The following is a 12,872-nucleotide window of genomic DNA, read 5'->3' on the forward strand; positions in this document are numbered from 1 at the left end:
TGCTTTAGTTTTGTCCCTCTTGCCGTCCATGCAAACCTCTTCCCAAATGCCCTTGGTGGCTTTACTCGCCCTGCAAAGTTCAATTTTCTAAGCAGTGATTGCACTTTGCTTTGGCCTTTCCTGTGATCTTTGTTATGATGCTGTTTAGTTCTTCAAATTTGTCATTTGGCTGCCCACATACCCTTGCTTCTTAATCGATTTCTATGTCCAGACATGTGCTTGCTGTCACCTGCCCCACTGTTATTTCTGCTGCCAGTGGTACACCCATCTCCTCTGCTGCCCGTACGAATGTCTGTAGCAATGATTCACATTATTTGCCCCCTTCCTTCCCCACAAATAAAAAGCTATCTACGTAATCGAGCTTTCCACCTTTCAGGTGTATTTTGTGAAGTGTACTATATGAATGTGCTAAGCATTTCATAGTACAATCAGGACACCAACCACTGTTGTGTAGTTCCTACTAATCCATAGGATCTGCACATTGTTTGGACAATATAAACTAAGGGCTGGTTGTCTAGACTGGTTCTGGATTCCCCCGCAGGATATGTTGGCCTATAGACCAGCTAGCTCACAGTGCCACCACAAACCCCCCTAACCTTACAAGGGAGTGAAAGGACTCTTACAACCCTGATTCCTCAGGAATCGTGGAAACAGTACAGATCCTTTCACTCAGTCACTCATGCTCACTTATTCTCAGAGAAGTATACAGAAAACACAGTGGGACATTTTCAATATATTTATTGAAGCAACATTATTCTTGTATAAAATACATGTGCTACAATGATTAGGAGTAGAAAACCACTCAAAGGGTCCCTATCTGAAACTATTCTAGATGCTCATGGACATAGAGAGAGGACTGTTGTCTAGAAACCAAATCAAAATCTACAAAAAACACTGTATATTGTATCTGCACTTAAAAAAGCTCTATCAAAAAACGTATTACTTCAAGCATAGTCATTTTATTACAAATCATAAAAATATAATGCAATATATCTATACCTCCCACAACATGGGTTACACTCTATAAAAGTTACAAAGGATATAATCCAAATTTAAAAACCACAAAGTTAAAAGTCGTTGCAGCATTTCAGTGATATTTGAAATCTTTCCACCTTCTTTAGGACTAAAAATTGTTTTTTTCAAATCTAAAACAAAAAAGAATTTTTCTATTTTAAGCATTTTATAAAAAGTGCAAAATTACAATGTTTCATCATATTACAACAACATCCTCTCTAATCATTATTTTTAGTACTGGAGATCAAAAAATACAACTTTTTCCTGTTACATTTTCATTCTTATTTACTCTAGCAGACAGAATTTATACAGGCATATATATTATTAAATATGTGAAAATATACAATTTAATACAACAAAAACCAAAAGTTGCATACCTCATCTTTCGGTTGAGAAAGTATTACGTGGAGGGTGACCTTCCAGAATACAAATTTTTTCTGCTTTATTATTTTTTACCTATGGTGTAAACACGTATCAATATTCAATATTACAATTAGCTTATTATTATAATGCTTATGATTAAGAAGGGCAATGCTGGAGTACCTTGTTAGGATTCAGAGTTGTGCATTGGTTCCGCGAAAGCCACCGTAATTGTGATCATTTACCACGAGAAAAGAAACCCCTTTGAATCACTGAGGAATCTCACTTTTCTGTGAAAAACATATTAATGAAAAGCTTCATTATTTTACCAACGATCCTATTAATGGTTATTTAATGTGTCAAAAGTTTGGATAATACTGCTCACCATAACATTTGGTAGTTTGCGGGACTTGTCCTTGTCTTCAATCATTAAGGAGATGCCAATGTATTGAGTTGAAGAGGTTTAACTTTTCTTTCTTCCTCAATTTTTAAAAGACCTATACATAAAAGACATATTGCAATTTTACCTATATGTCCTTACATCCAATTGTACAGCTCTATGAAGTATGGATCCCGTAATACACCCATATTCTTTGTTTTGCAAGGATAATCGCCCTTCTCTTTGTATCAAGATATGTTTTGATCACATGCATAATGACTAAGTCACACATACCATGTCTTATTCCAATGTTGTTTGTTAAATACTGAAGAATAAGACTACCCATATTCCATCTAATTGAATTGGGCCAGAGCGAGAGTATAAAACCCTTCCGAACTTTACAAAAAACGCCAAAGAGGTCCTAAAGCAGTCCTTATTAAATAACGTGCCACTATTAATTTCTACCGAAATCTATCCAGTATTCCTGCCTCTAAATTTGGATGGAGAGCTACTTGTAGAGATGCCGGAACACTTTCAATTAGAGCATAATTCAGTTCACCACTATCGAAACAAATGCTACCGAATAATCGGACTAGCTCACGTCTAAGCTAAATGAGTTAGTCTCAAAACGACCATATTCATGCTCTTATTCGCTTACCTATTCAAATGATGATGGCCTCCCTGCTTACGCGGAACATCCAAGGCGGGTTATTTAAAAGTGTTTCGGTGTCCTTCCCCTTTTAACTCTCTCTTACCGGATTTCCTATAAACGTCATTTCCCGTGTATAAAGCGTATCTACCGCGCTAATGCTATAGCAAATCACTATGGCAGCCATCTTGAAGCATCGCAACTGGGCTGAAAGAATAGTGTAACTTTATAAATTAAAAGAATTTCTTCTTCAATTTGTATACGGTGGTCAATATTTTTATATTGGTACTAAATCTACCATCGTCTCCATAATATAGGGTTTTTTTAAATAAAAATTATATAAAAAAAGGTTTTTCCAAGAAAAAAGGTTTTAAGGGTAGTCTTGTTGGTTAATCATTATATATTGACGATATACCGGCAAAGATCCTGTATCAATCTAGAATTTACCCATTATCCGCTCGGTCTAATAGTTTCACTACTTAGTGTTTTGATTATAATATATTATCTATCAAGATACCGCGTTGGTGAGGTGCCTAACATACGAAGCGGCCATCTTGAGAAATGAAACTAAAGGAAGGTCTAATGTAATCAATAAATGGGATATCCTGGCCCCAATCGCCCGAGACAGAGATGTTTTCTCCACCATTATAATTATGGTGAAAAAAAGTATTATGTATGGCGATCTTATTGATACCTACGTATTTTACACGACAATAGTTCATTTATATATTTTTCAGTAATCTTACAAAGGCCCTGATAAACCTAATTTAATTATTTCATTACTATAAATGATAATTTTAAATGATAGTTTAGTATCCGATCTATTGCACCTATTATGTCATAGAACACATGTACACATCAGCCATATTGACGAAAATAGTCCTATGTCTAATTATGAATAAAGATGTCCTACTAATGTATTTACTGATTTATTATTGCCTATGACGCAGATGTACTATCAAGCTGCATCTGTGGTGATATTCAAGAATAAATGTATATATCAGATATTACCTATTTACCATTGATAGGTAATGAGATATTTGTAAATTTTTTATATTAAAGGCCACTGAATCGCCTTGCTATCTTTTGCCATTAGATAGTGGAGCATTAACACAGAATTATATTTTGTCTGAGTGTCATTTCCTTGTTAGGGAACAAGGATCAAAAGTAAGGGGCATGCGGGATAGGGTATAAAATAATGTCGTTCCGACCAATTACAGTAATTTCTCCCAGTCCTCCTTAATATTAAAATTATTAAATAATAAGGAGGACTGGGAGAAATTACTGTAATTGGTCGGAACGACATTATTTTATACCCTATCCCGCATGCCCCTTACTTTTGATCCTTGTTCCCTAACAACAATGATTAGGAGACAGAAGTAAATAAAGGAGATTACAAGCACCAAAAGGTGCATTTCTACCACGGTGCTAATGCAATAAATATATGCAGGCACATATGCAAAATACAGTAATCTAATGAACTCCTACGATGCGGACCCTACTCTGAGTCTACCTAGAGTGTGTATGAATCTAGAGGCAAGAACCCCCCCAAGGGACGATTCAACCCCATTACCTGATAGGAGAGAGTGAAGGACCCTGTTTTGGTCTCGAGTTGGACACCCCTCACGGAATGTCAGACAAATGCGTGGTGATTTCTCAGCATGCAGGGACCTTCGGTGTCAGCAGAAGTGCCTCTTCTACTAATCTATCGGGAGGCCTATTATAATAAAAAGTTGCCTTAGAGATGTGTGCGTTAGATTAACGATGTTATGGATATAAAGATATCACTGTCACCCCATGGATGAAGATAGGACGACTTTTGTACCTAGTGCATAGAGAGGCCTAGTGCATGATGTTCAAGGCCTCGTGCTAATGTTGTGCGAAGCTGGATGTGTCAACAAAGTAGTTTCAGAGAAACAAATCCAACATTGCTGTGCATGCAAATGTGTGCAAAAGTTCACTGCTGAAATGTTATTTTCTAGGCCAATGTAAGAAATAAGCTGCTTTGCTGCATGGGCCTAACTCGGGAATATAACACCACCCTATTGGGAGGCATCACTCATAGTAGTGTTACCCTTCAAATTGGAAACCTGGTAGATTAAAACTGCTGAGGTGGACAGGAGGCAGGTAGAATGCCGATTTCACATCCTCTTTGGTCATTTCTGACCTTTACCAAATCAATTGCTTCGTCTATGCTTGTGTGCTGAACTGAGAGTTGCCATCAGTCAACAATCCCCCTAATGGGTATGATAGGTGGTGTGTCAGTGAGAACTGTCCTCCTTCAGTCTTTGGCACAAGGCCTAACACAGAGATTATGAATTATGTGAATGGCAAATTGCTAAATGACCATGCTACTCTGCCCAGCTTCCTCTATGTCTCAATATTTTGCTTTACTACCTCAAGGTTGACCAGTACTGATTTAAGTTTTTTGCACAACGCTGACCTATATAGAAAACTCTGCCTCAACTTCCTAGCCTCTCCCACTTGAGACACCCATTCAGATTCCTCTTTCTGGCCTCTATTTTACATACCTAACACATATCAATGTGCTTAATACGGTAACTACCACCGCATCCGAAAGACTGAACGTCAGGCACACCAGTAACTGAAGGATACAGTGTAAAAAGACAACCAAAAAGACACTGCCTAATTAAATGTTTAACTTCACTCAAACATAGTGCACGCATAGTCGAAAAAACCTTTTTTGATATATATTTTGTCACGAGGCTAAGTACAAATATCCAGCGATTCTGTAGTGTGAATTGCATGTATTTGTTGTTAAAAATCGTGAGTACTGTATTAACACACCAAAAAATATTTCTAAAAGTAGCATCTGCGCAAACGCCGTGGTGATCCATAAAAAACTCTTATAAAGTAGTCGCTATTTTCACTGATGGCTTAATTTGCAGTGGAAATCCGTCTTTCCTCTGAAGCGTAGCTTTATAATGTTCCTGCCTGTGACCTTTGGCAGTATCCACCTGCTGGAAGCCATGTTTGATTCTTGGGCTACCGAGATTCCGGCTTGACAGCAGAACAGTGTCATAGGGCACGGAGATGGGATTTTTCTTTCTTTCTGCCATCATTAAGGAGTTTCCCCCTATGGTGAAGCAATGAAAAGTGCTATTTAATGTCCACTGAACAAAGGCAGCAAAGAAAGACTCAAAGCTTCACATGTGGCTGTCTGAGGGGTCCCATTCCAGGGCTTTTTGGGGAATAGGATATCCCTGCTAAATTTGCCACGGATTGGCCTGAAAGGAAAAAGATTAAGACTTTTTTTGGGGTGATGGAAACGCAACAAAAGCAACTCTTTTGTGATGTAGTAGAACCAAATAATGGCTCTTTTGTGTAACTGATTGTTAAGAGCATTGGAATTGAGCTGCCTGTGTTTCAGTCGCCATTCCCCGAGGGTCTTGAGACGTGAACAAAATGATGTGTCTGCACTAGAATCTTAGCTTGCCCTCGTGGAGGGGGCAAATAAGAGACTGTTAGTTTGTTTCATCATCTTCCACGCCTACCAAAAAGTGGCCTGTAGGGACATTATACTCCTGTGAAAGTCGTTGCTAATTAAAAGTAATAATTAGTGTTCCTTTAGGCTTTGCGGTTTCACTCACTCTTGCCCGGCAGACCACATTAGTTGAAAAGCAATCCGATTTCTAGAAATAACACGCTGTAAAAAGTAATTTAACAAGTGTATAAGCGTTGTCTTGCAGTTCATGGTTTGATTCATTTCCCCTGGACTGCTTCAGAGAAAATCAGCACTGTTTCACAGAATAAAAGAGAAAAAACACGTGTCCCTGATTTAATTACAAAAACTCAGTTGCTTATATACAAAGTAAATGTAAATCTGATGCCGCAGCTAGGGGTAAATCTACACTTTTTGCTATTCACAATTTCCCAGTGTAGATTTAAGCCTAAAAGTAGACTTACCATCCACTCAATTCAGAGGGTAGACATATCTTAGACTACTAACAGTAACTTTTCACCTCTAGGTGAAGATCTCCACCAGCATAATAGAGCTCTTCCTGTAAGGAATTATTGGGCACATTTTTTAAGTTTAATATATTAAAAAAAAACATTTTTTTGTATTATTAACATAAAACTGATAAAATAAAATGTTACAGCACATTGACTCTTTAAACGAAGTATGTATTAAGTAATTATTTTATTCAAGTATAAATATTTAATTTATAAAAAATATTTATAAAATATATATTTTTTAAAGTAGTATTTTTATTTTTATTTACTATGTATTACATTTTGTTAAAAGTTATCTGTTGAATTGAATTAATGTAAAATAATTTTATTATTAACAACATTTTTAAAGTTGAATTTTATTTTAAAATTAAAATCATTATTACATTTTAAAATAATAAAATAATTGATTCATATTTCTATATATTTATTAATGTTGAACAATAAATAAATGTGTGCGTATATACATCTATATATTTTTTAATGTGGAAATAGTTTTATTATTTAACATCATTTCCTATGTGGTGTTATTTTAAGACCCTGTCTCCATTATTGTCTAAGGAAGTCTATTGCAGTACCGGTGAGTGGACATGTGTGGTGCTTAACTTACTTCAGTACTGGGGTGGAGTACATTTACTACTGTTTTGTTACCTTTAGGGGGGCTGTTGTTACATTAGAAGTGTTGCCTGTGGTTAGCAAAGAAATTACTCTTTTTTCGCTGGGTGTTTATAGTAGCCTGTCACTTCCCAAACCCCTCCATACTTTCCCTTTTTATAGTAGATAGATAGTAGAGGATGAGGTGGAAACTTACACTTGTAGGCTTTTGAAATGCATTTTGCAGTATGTAAGTAGTACTAATATAGTACTACTTTTTGTACTACGAAATGCAGTTTGGGAATCGAGCCCAGAGTGAGCATCCTTGGATAGTACATTGTACTCCACTTCAAAATATGAGGGCCAAACTGCTTAGTCAACAACTGCCCTTTACTGGGAGAACTGTTTATGTCATTTAGTTTGTAATTGTTCCCATGGTCCAAGCTCGTCAGCAGCAAATAAGAGTCAATAACCACCGACTATGTAAATGAGTCCCCTTTAGGTGCAGTAAACATTAATTCATGTTGTTTGGATGGCCTACAATTCTAGCATGTATCTGGGAACTATATATCAAGGTCGGAGACCCCTTGAAAATAGTATAAAGTGAGATTTCAAAATAAACCCAGAATGATCATCGTTCCCCTTAGGCAATATTGAATCCCATAAAGGACTGAGCATTGCCAATAGTTCTCGGCTCTAAAAGGCCGAGCTTTCAGTATTGCCAATGCTTCTTTTGTTTAAGCAGGATTGGGATCCGGGTGAGGAACCCCGGGAAGCAGGCAATGGAATTACATAAAAAAAGGAAAGAAAGTGCTTATGATTACAAGTATATGGAATGATCAGCCTGGTTGCACTTTGCTGCTGAGCATTGTAAATAAAGTATAGTAGGGAGAGGAGGGAAGTTAAAAATAGAGAGCACAGGGTGGAACAGAAACAAGCACAGAAGAGAGCAAGGAAAGACATGTACTCCCATGGAGAGAATTGTTTTTAAAAAGTCCCATTAAGTTAGCAATAAAAGGATATATCTGATCCAATTAGAATACAGTGAGACTCAATTTCTCCTGAGCCGAGCAATCATCTGGAGCAAAGCCATTGAATCAAGAGCAGACACCTGAGACAGACCACAAGCCTTCAAATCATGAGCCGAGGCCTGGCCCAAAGACCACTCAATGTTAGGTATTACAAACATTTTGCCTTGCCAAAAGACAGCTAAAACTGTCTATAGTCGAGACCTAAAAAGGAGCACATATTTTACTGATGCCGTGGCAGATGGCCAATTGCTCTGTATCTGAACGAGAACAGTGGTACTGCTCTTATGTGGCCCTTGCAGTAACTCCGCAGTGTAGAAAAATGCCTGATGCCTGGTCAGATATCATTTGAAACAGCTCTAATAGATAGGTCTTCAGACAGGCATTGTTAACAACTATTCTTTCAGCATGGAGGTGCACTAAGTGAAGGAGTGGCGACTGTTTGTCAATTCACTCTTTTCTGTCATTCTACTTTCAGTATTATATTCCACTTTGTTTCTAAAATGAGGTAAGTGTACAAACGTATAGCTCTTTAAGACACTTCTACACCTGTCTCTCCTAGCCTTCATCATCTTGCCTTGACATTGAACTCGCTGATGGGACTATCAATATTAAGATTTCCAAGCTTCCAGCTGAGCTCAGGCCTGTGAGGAGTCTGATGGTCTGACCATGGTGCTGATGAATAACCATGCGCTCTGGTGCCTCTCAGAGTCCAGTCTGTGGAGCAGAATGTTTCTATCTGCACGGTCCCTTCCTGGTCGGGTGGCAGGTCATACTGAGGGTTTATGCTTCAGGATTGCCCCATGGACAGCTTGGCCTGTGGAACAACTAAGCATGTACATGGAAAGAGGGACATGTTCCATTTGGTTGATGGTTTCTCGTGGTCTATTAGCGTCATCCAAGAAGTCTCGTGAAGGGGAGAGCACCTACACCATCTGGGAGCTAGGTGTGGTGCTTGTTTCTTGGATGGAGGAATCGTTGCACCGGGCCATAGGGAATGGATGGATGTCTAGCAGGCACCCCGAGGATGTTGGTTGCATATGTGCCTGAGATGGGGGCCTTCCCTTGCTTCAACTGCTGGCCAACCAGAAATAAAGATGCCACCCCGAAAGAAATGGCGATAATACCTAGGAATCCTCTCCTCTTCTGATCCTGAGGAGGGGCCGTGGGTGGATCGGCATCTCTAGGTGGCACACTTCAACGTAAATCTGTTCTCCTTATTTATCACTGGGCCATGGATTTACCCTGAAATGCCATTTGTGGTGGAGATTGCATAGCTACAAAACGGCTGGTAACCTGCTACAACTGTCATCCAAACAAGCCATCTTGCGGCATTGCTCCTTAGCTGCCAGCAAGGGGTCAGAGGAAGAGTCCTGCTTATCTTGCCTCAACGAGCTGCACCGGTGCACCCCAGCTGCACTACCATCCGGACCCTCAACCTGGGGACGTGGACATCATCCCATGAAAGGGCCCCGACCTGAAACCACCAGCAGCCTGCACCAAGCCTTAATTCACTCCATTCCCAGGAGGAAATCAACGAATGTACTGGTGTAAACATTGTGTGTGGCTTATGTGTCCCATGACAGTGTGTATTGTGCCAGGTATTATCTCTCCGTACTTCCCTGCTGCTCACTGCCCTCCCCCTCGGGTTGTTCTTTCCAGTAGTACGGTCCACTCTCCTCCCACATCACACACCTATATGGACACCCCTATTCAAAATCCCTGGGAGTAATATTATTTTGTCGGTTTCCTTTCCCTGGTGTTCTTAGGTTGCCGGTCTCTCATAGGACCCACACCTCACGGAGGTGGTAGGGCGCAGGCGTTGCAGCGCACTAGCAGTCATACATCTGTTCCACGGAGTTTTATTTTCATTGTGTTTTAACTTGCATTTTGATATGTCATTTTTGTACGTCCCTAATGCACGTTGCCGAGATTTCTAAATATAAAAATGTGAATGCAAATTAGAATAAACATTAATAAGCATTAAAAATAAAAGCATACTGGGATACATATTTTCAAGAAATCAGACATTTATTTTTAATAAAAATCGGAAGCTTTTTTCTTTCGCTAATATAACTACATCCGGGGCTGCTTGCTGGATTGCTTCAGCGCATCAATCTGCAAAAGGCCAAACAGAGACTTACCTATGTGAAATCTGCTCCTAGCGAACCAGGAATTGCTAGATTAATTTTATTATGTTTTTATTTGATTTCGTTTTCATGTAGATGGTTTACTTTTGGGCCTTGTATCTGCATGTGACTTCCGAATCTCCCTGGGCGTCTGGATGGATGCTGCAGACCGAGGGGCACCAGAGGGCACATGGCTGCCTGCCTTGCATGGATATAGTAAAGTCTTTATGGATTAGCGCAGAGCCATAAGGGACACTACAATAGCGACGATGTTACGCTGCGAGGGATATTTGCACAGCAATTCTATTATGACGCAGAAGCCAATCTAGAGAAGTAATTTTAGAAGACAAATTGTATGAATGCTGAGTCTAAAGCAAATAAAACAGTTTCTTCATGTCTTCCTTCAAGTCTAAGACTCTGCGCTCCGAGTTATTTAAATGGCAATTTGATTTCATTGTAACCATAATTTTGCTTTTACATGCATCCATACTTTAAATGAATTTTGCCTTTATTATTATCATTTGAAGTTGCAGTGATGTATGCTTTTGCTTTTAAGTTACCAGGCTGCCATGACACAATATGTGCCCCCTACTGGTATATTTTATGAAAACAGCACATGCACGAACGTCGTATTTTTAACTCATGGCAGCGTTCAAGGAGTCTAAGGCGCATATCAGCAACAACCGGCGATAATTATCGCTAAGCGGACTTAGCGCTAGGATAATTATCGCCGGCTTGAGTGGATTTTTATCGCTGAGATAGCGTGCTATTAGCAATGCTTATCTCAAAAGCGATAAAAATCCTAGCGCTAACTGCCTAACGTGAGATCATCGCTGGAAACCCAGCGATAATCTCTCTAAATGTGGCGTTAGCTTGTTGATAGGGACTCACAAACTTAGCCATGATATCCACCTTCCATTGGATATCATGGCTAAGTCAGTCCTAAAGCAGGCGTAAGGAAAGTAGCGATAACAGGGGTTATCGCTACTTTTCCTGACGCTATGCTTCATAGCGTGGGGCTTGATGATAGGAGAAATGTCGCTTAGCGACATTTCTCCTGTCATGTTAGGTCAGGAACGCCCACTTTGCATCTCATTAGAGATGCAAAGCTGGGTGTTATGATTTCCTGCGTTAAAGCAAGGTTTCACGCGTTAGCGTGGCCTTACTAATTAGGCGACAAAATTACCGCCGCTTTTTGGCCGAAAACAGCCGCAAAAGCGGCGATGATTTTTTATCGCTGCCTTGTTAATATGCCCCCAAGAGTGGTACGCAAATATACTTCCAATGAAGTGCTTTTCAAAAACAAAACTGTTTCCATCATTGTGTTTTGTACCCACTGTCTTAAGAGCTAAATGCCATCATAATGCTCATTTGTCTTGTTTTGCCCGTAAATAGAAAGTATTCCTTATCCATAAATCAATCAATCAATCAAATAATCTTTATTCGATCATTTCCCAGATGATCATAACAGACGTACATGATTTAAGGCACTCACGGATTAATATAAAACAGTCAGTTACCTATAAATCGTGTGCAAAATGTTTCTTTGGATTATGAGTTACACATAAGTGCAAATGAGATAACCTCCAAGTTCGTTTCACTTCCACCCTTTACCTAAGGAGGAACAAAATCTTCCGAGATGATGTTGGAATTAATTGGTGGTATTTCCTCCCACTCGCAGGAGGGCTTGATCAAAACTTTCTGTGATTGAATTACACATATTTGTCCACTCGCAGGTGGGCTTTGAGCATCTGAGAGTTACCTATTTCTCCTGGTGATTGCTCTACACACCATCCAGATAATCATTGCTCAGTTACCTCCTACCGCCTTTTGGTGATGGCGGGATTCTAGGCTCCACTTGCTACCATCTCAGTTCTGTCCCCCTGCTGCCTTCGGGTTTTGAGTGCTGTGTGCACACTGTGGCCACCCATTGTGCCTCCAAAACAGGGTTCCATTGCATCTTGTGAGGAACTCTTTCCACTTCTGTAGTCCACCCTGACCACTGCTCTTATCTTTATGTGATGGTGCTTTAGTTTTGTCCCTCTTGCCGTCCATGCAAACCTCTTCCCAAATGCCCTTGGTGGCTTTACTCGCCCTGCAAAGTTCAATTTTCTAAGCAGTGATTGCACTTTGCTTTGGCCTTTCCTGTGATCTTTGTTATGATGCTGTTTAGTTCTTCAAATTTGTCATTTGGCTGCCCACATACCCTTGCTTCTTAATCGATTTCTATGTCCAGACATGTGCTTGCTGTCACCTGCCCCACTGTTATTTCTGCTGCCAGTGGTACACCCATCTCCTCTGCTGCCCGTACGAATGTCTGTAGCAATGATTCACATTATTTGCCCCCTTCCTTCCCCACAAATAAAAAGCTATCTACGTAATCGAGCTTTCCACCTTTCAGGTGTATTTTGTGAAGTGTACTATATGAATGTGCTAAGCATTTCATAGTACAATCAGGACACCAACCACTGTTGTGTAGTTCCTACTAATCCATAGGATCTGCACATTGTTTGGACAATATAAACTAAGGGCTGGTTGTCTAGACTGGTTCTGGATTCCCCCGCAGGATATGTTGGCCTATAGACCAGCTAGCTCACAGTGCCACCACAAACCCCCCTAACCTTACAAGGGAGTGAAAGGACTCTTACAACCCTGATTCCTCAGGAATCGTGGAAACAGTACAGATCCTTTCACTCAGTCACTCATGCTCACTTATTCTCAGAGAAGTATACAGAAAACACAGTGGG

At 39.7% G+C, this 12,872-nt stretch overlaps 1 long non-coding RNA gene across 1 annotated transcript; it reads right to left on the minus strand.

Moving 5' to 3' along the window:
• Nucleotides 1–722: 722 nt before the first annotated feature.
• Nucleotides 723–2,509, minus strand: LOC146865640 (uncharacterized). Its single transcript, XR_014976670.1, has 5 exons — nucleotides 2,412–2,509; nucleotides 1,760–1,871; nucleotides 1,558–1,664; nucleotides 1,392–1,470; nucleotides 723–1,145 (listed from the first exon to the last, which is right to left on the minus strand). It is a non-coding gene; the product is annotated as an uncharacterized LOC146865640 (long non-coding RNA).
• Between the last annotated feature and the right edge of the window lie 10,363 nt (nucleotides 2,510–12,872).

This window comes from Triturus cristatus, chromosome 2_1 (genome assembly GCF_964204655.1).
Source record: "Triturus cristatus chromosome 2_1, aTriCri1.1, whole genome shotgun sequence".
Taxonomy (NCBI): domain Eukaryota; kingdom Metazoa; phylum Chordata; class Amphibia; order Caudata; family Salamandridae; genus Triturus; species Triturus cristatus.